Consider the following 6,279-nt stretch of genomic DNA (forward strand, 5'->3'; position numbering starts at 1 on the left):
GCAGCCCCGGCTGGCGGGGGCGGTGGGTCCGGGGCCGCTTGCACAGCAGGGTGGGAAGGAGCGTGACATGAGTCTCTGGTGGGAAGGAGGACCCGTCTGAAGCTCTGAACAGCGTCACCTCCCGTCCAGGAAAAGTGGAAATGCAAGACAGGAGAATTCAGGGTAATCGAAACAACGTTTCAGGCGGTTCCTGGAAGCCGGAAAGCTCTCAGAGTTACCCGTTGGTTGACAGAAGTGCTTGAAACAGCGATGTGCGTATATTGGCAGCTTTGAGATGACCATACAGTGACATTTGTTGGCATCCTGGTACTGCAGTGTGTGCGCATCCAGTTCTTGGGACCGAAATGATGCCACGTGAACGCCACGTTACTGCTCCTGCTGTATTAGTAACACATTCTATCAGTCCAGGACAGAGCAGGAAACGAATCTCTCACATCAAACTAAAGAATGTCTGGTTAGACACAAGGCGATAGCCAGATACAGAATTAGGACAAATCACTGGGTAAAACAACAGCCTTTCTGTTGAAAATGCTTTTATTACAGGTGGATTTTTAATTTTTTTTTAATTTTTTTTTTTTGGTAAATGACAGGCACCCTGGATAGCCATGACTAAAGCTTGAGGTAGAGTTTGCTGCATAATGTTTTGATTCCTCAGTGACCTGACAGTTCAGAGTACAAAACTTCTGCCAAATTCCAAAAAACCCCATGCAGTGAAAAGTATAATTTTTTTTTGTGTTATGCTTGAGAAGCATATTGTCATTGCCTTGTTGACCCCCTTGTGATAGGAGAATAAAGTTGTCTGTCCTGCTGAGTGAGGTCTGTAATGTGGTGTTAGTGATCCCTTGTGGGGTGCAGAGAAATAAAGGATATGGGCCACGTGCTAGGCAGGCAGTCTGTGAACAAAGTCTCAATTTGTTTCCTGTACATCAGAATGTGCTGAGTACAGTCATTACACTTCTTGCAGATGCTTTTTTCTCCTCTGCTACAAAAGCTGTGAAGTGGAATTTATGATCAGCAGCTGTGCTCCAAGCCTGTTCATTGAAAGTGTATGGGAAACTAACAGCAGGGACAATCCCCTCAGGATCCCACTTGTACAGTTCCTTTGCAGTGTTTGCAAAGATATTTATAAGAACTTTAACACAGTGATCTGATACTGCTTCTTCCATCTTGGAGAGGTGTTACGAAAATCCTCTGTTAAAGTTACTGGAGAAGTCTCAGACCAGAATAATCCTGGAAGAGAAAAATACTTGCTTTAAAACTGAAGAAGAGATTGATGCATTGAAGAATAAATGATATGTGAATCTGTAAGATTAGAGAAGTTTGTATCATGAGATGGTCTGCAAAGTAAACATGGGAGCTGGAATATTACAGCTGCAGGGCTAATCACACAGCATGAAGGTAAACTAAAAATGCAAAAACTTAAAACAAGTTATGCCAGATACAGACCAAGAAAGACAGACCAAATAAACACAACTTGGTGTGTTTTGCTAACCTTCTGTTACAGCTAAAATGTCAGGTGTAATGCTTTGTGGAAATGACTGTAGAAAGCAAAGGGAGGTTTAAGTGTGTGTATGTTTAATGTATACAGAAGGTGTCCATTGTATCTGTAAAAGTGTCCTTTCAAAGGTGTTGATCTACCACTGCAAGCTCTGCAGAAGACTATATATACCATGATCAAATGGTACCTCTTAACTACAGGAACTGTGGTAATGTTTTGCTCTTACAATTATACCAGTTTGCTCAAGTTTATGATTAATAACTTTGGCAGGAAATCCTAAACAGATAAATGTTTTAAATGGCTTTCATCAGTAGTGTGCATTTTCACTAGATTTCGTGTACAACCTTCACACATAAAGGCACTATGTTGTATTATAAGTTTGCAAATCAGTTCCAGAGTTGATCTGGTACAGCTGGATTAACTTTCCCAGTGAGAATGTCCCCAAGATCTGGTCCACAGCCCATCCCTTTGCAGACATCTTTTACCAGAGGCCCTTCAAAAGTGCCCCAAGATTGACTCATGCAGTTTATTAATTGTTCTGGCAGTCTGCTTCCTGCTGCCCTTTTCATAAAGTGCTACAGGGTCCTTTTTAGCCATGCCATGGGAAGAAAACTGGTCATAGCAGATGTTGCCAAGGAAGCACTTTAGGAGGGTTAGGTGAAATAAACCATCATCTGACTATTGATACATTTACGAGAGGCATTTTGTAAGAGAGTCCAGGTGTACAGAATTTCCATTTGAAGCCACATTTGCTGTGGCCAGAGGTTGTGAATCACTAGTTAACCAAAGTTCAGAGAGCAGCTACCTCACATATTCTTATGTGAGAGATCATTACATGGCTACATTTTTCCTTATAGCTAGAATAAAAGAAGTATTGTAATGAATCACTCTTGGACAACATAGTCTGGGATTATAGTTAGACCTTGGGCATTGATTAAGCATAGAACTATACTTCTATAGCTTTGAAGGTTCTTAGTAAAATCCACATAGCACTTTTGTACACAAAAGGACTTGCTCAGATTACTTCCTGTGAATGATTAAGACACAAGAAGATAAGTCATATTATACAATGGAAGAAATTTGAAATGCAGTCTGACAATAAATGCATGCAATTCTTCTGTAAAACAACCCCTGTCCAGTATTTTCTACAAGATACCATACAGAATATGAAAAAAATATCTAAAATAGGAAAAAAAAATATATTCTCCAGCTATTCTAAGTGGGAATTACAACGACAAAATATAAATTTTAAACCTACTGCTGACTCAGCCTTAGTGTAAAACAAAGTATGCAGCTTCCACAAAAGGTTTATTAAGCTGCTACAAGTAATTTTAAAAGCAGCATTATTTTCTTTGTTTATAGGTCTAGAGACAGTTAGTTTCAACAGAAAGATAGCTATTCTTAATTTTTAATGCAAATTCACAATCATCATTAAATGCCAAAGCAATTCTTCCCTTACAAGTTTTGAAAATAAGAAACCAACATAGTTACCAATAAATTGGAAGGGCTAGGGTGTTGGAAAATACATGCTAGACACATTCTTTGGGCATATCCAAAGGAAAATCTTTCACGAACCCCATCCAGTGTGAGAGTGTAAGGATGGGTAGGCCAACATGTGGTCCCTATTACTCCTTCATTCTTCACTTGTATCTTAATAGTGGGGCTACAGAGAAAAATGGAAATGATAAGAAACAAACAATTCCATGAACCACTTTATCTTTCTGCTCCTAGCATTGTCTCACACAACTGTATTTCTTAGCTACAGCTTCTGTACTGTGTCACATATAGAAGCTTCAGCCTAATGTTTTGAAAAAGCTTTTATTTGAGGTGCAATCATAGTAACTTGTTGGAAGAATGAAGAGATACAAGTGACACCACATATCTGTCCCAACATAGTTCATTAAAACAAATCTTGATCAGTACAACTGGATGACCTAAGTGTTACCTATTTTAACTCTTTACTACTCTCTAATAGAAGTAAGAGATTGTCTACATTTACTTTTGTAAAAGTCAAAATGAAAAGTTTATTTCAGCCATAGTAAACAAAGAGAAGACAGTTTGCTGTTCAAATAAAACTTGATCATGGAGAAATTTGCAAACAAATGCCTCATCAGGAAGAAATCAGGATGATCTTTAGTATATTCAGTCTGCCCACCTTCCCAGGTGTTGATTTAATTTCCTACCAAAAAATACTGTTGTTAGTGAACACAACATTGTACAGAATACTAGAGACTGAAACAGCTCCTTAGAATATCTTGTTACAGTGGTACTTCACCGGGATTTTACACTTGAAGTGGGAAACCTGCAGCTAAACACACCCTGTTCTTGACAGTAGTGAAAGGCTCAGATGCCGCTCAGACAGCAGGACATCTGCACTTAAGATTAAAATGGGGAAAACAAAAAGTAAATGTGAGCAGGTAAATGATGATGCCAATACGGGCAGCTGAACTAATGAAAACCAGCCAGAGCATGTCTGGACATTTCTCTGTCCTTAAAACAAACAAACAAAAAAATATTGCTGCTATTATGTGCTTTTGCAGACTGACCAACAATCTACTTGTTTAGGTAGTACTGGGATTGGTAAACTAGAAATACAGATTAATATGGAAATATATATTCCATGCATGGTAGATGAAACACCTGAAGCTTTATGAACAGCCATACAAGGCGTTCTCTTGCAGTCACCAAGAATTCTTACTTCCCAAAACCTCTTAGGGACAGGCAAAATTTAGTATCTGATGGATGCCTGGGAACACACACCTTAAAGACTTTTCATTGTAAATGAACGAAAGAAGGATCAAACCTGCCTGCATGGAAAATGAATTATAAATGGCTTGTTTGCAGAGGATCTAAGACTCTCGTAAATAGTAAGATAGATGGTAACAGTCAGCCCCAGAAGCAATGCGAGCTATCTCCACCATCAAACTTTAGTATAAAGACTTAACTGAAACCAGAGGGGAAAAATTTAAACTGTTGCAGATGAGAATTTTAAGCCTGTAAATATGATTAAATAAAAGTTAACGCTGCCTAAGTAGACTGTCAAAAATCCTAATCATGAAAGCTACCAGGTAAGTATTTTCTGTCTTGCTTATTTTAGAGAGATCTGAGATACCCTGAACAAAAAAGCATGCCGACTAATGATGTCATGTTAGACATACTCAGCCATTGTGCCCTAATACAGCTACACTGACAGTGAACTAGGTCTAGTGGGACAGCTCTCTCTATGCTTTACTGCTGTATCTATGTGCTACACAAGCAGCAAGAATCAGTCACTGGTTGGAGATGCTCCAAATTCTAGCTTTTCACCATTGGAAGACGCACAGTGCACATGAACAACCTTTTAAGACACCACTCCACTGACTTAACATCTGCTTTGACAATTAAGCTCAAAAGGAGAACCACTCAAAACTCTCCAGATTCTGGGAAGATGAAGAGTTAAGAAATTAAGCAGAATTAATTGAGTTTCAGCTGACATTAAGTAAGCCTGAGACTCAAGTGGAGCAACTATGCCTACAGTGAGATCCTAACAGATACTCTGGACAGATTTTGGTTCTGAATTAATGCTTTCATATAAACCTGTTTAACTGGAAAAAATACTCAACGTTGCAAGAACAGAGAAAAACTGAAGGAAGAGATATAGCTCCAACCACATGATGCCAGACTAGGTATCTTCCCTAATTATCACAGTGTGTATTAAATTTAAATATCTAAGAGTTGAATGTTTTTATGGGTAAACTTGAGTAAAAGTAATACTGTCAAGAAAAACAGAGCAGAAAATTACACATAACCTTTAGTTTAATTTGCCAGATAGAAGGTATGTACAATCAGTGTGCATTGTAACAATTCTGTCAATAAAGCAATTAAAATATTGTAAAATATTAACTGGCTGCATAGAACATTTGACATTATTGCCCATGTGGAAGGGGAAACACAAATGGATTTACAATAAATTTTGGCTGATTTGGATTCTTAATTGTTCAGATATTTAACACTCCTTTGTTAAAATCAATGCACCTGGAAAACTTCCCAGAGCACAGTTTCTCTCCGTATTTCTTTCTATTTTGTGGATGAATTTCTGTACAGCAATGGACATGGAAAAATACTAGAGCTGTTCGTGCAGGGAACAGAAGAGCTGTACGAGCAAGAAACAGGAGAAAAGGACACTTTAGTAACAGGTTAAAGGAACTTTGTAACAGCAGAATACAAAGAAGGAACTGAAGCAGGACCAGTTAGAGATGCTGATGCCACAAAGACCACAAAGAAGACCATATTCAACAAGATGCAGGTTTAGCAGAAGAAGTATCCAAATAGTAACTTACTACAGCGCCTAAAGTAGCAAAGTTATAGCTCGTCATAACGCGTGAGCAATAAGTAATTACTAACCAATCAGTTAGCATATTGAAGACGTAATGATCTTTGTAATAAACCTATATATGCTGATGTACCTAACAATAAAATGGAGCATTCACCATAACTCTGTGAGTATTGTGTGTCTGACTCTCGCTCACCACAACATCTGGCGCCCGAACAGGGACCCGGGACTAACTTGCTGCACTACAGATGCAACGACATTGACGTGCGGACCCTGTGGAATGAGCCTAGAGATGCAGACGGCGTTGAAGGCGGAGCGCTGAAGAGACGCAGACAGCGTTGACGGCGAAGCCCCTCGTCCTTCCTACGGTAAGGCTGGGCTGTTTTTGTGAGGGAGGAGGCTAGCATTATTTTTTTAAGTGTGCACACTTGCTAATATGGAAGCAGAATTTGCTGCAGCGGAACGGCTG

Source organism: Chaetura pelagica, unplaced genomic scaffold (genome assembly GCF_000747805.2).
Source record: "Chaetura pelagica isolate M959 unplaced genomic scaffold, ChaPel_1.0 scaffold40, whole genome shotgun sequence".
Lineage (NCBI taxonomy): Eukaryota > Metazoa > Chordata > Aves > Apodiformes > Apodidae > Chaetura > Chaetura pelagica.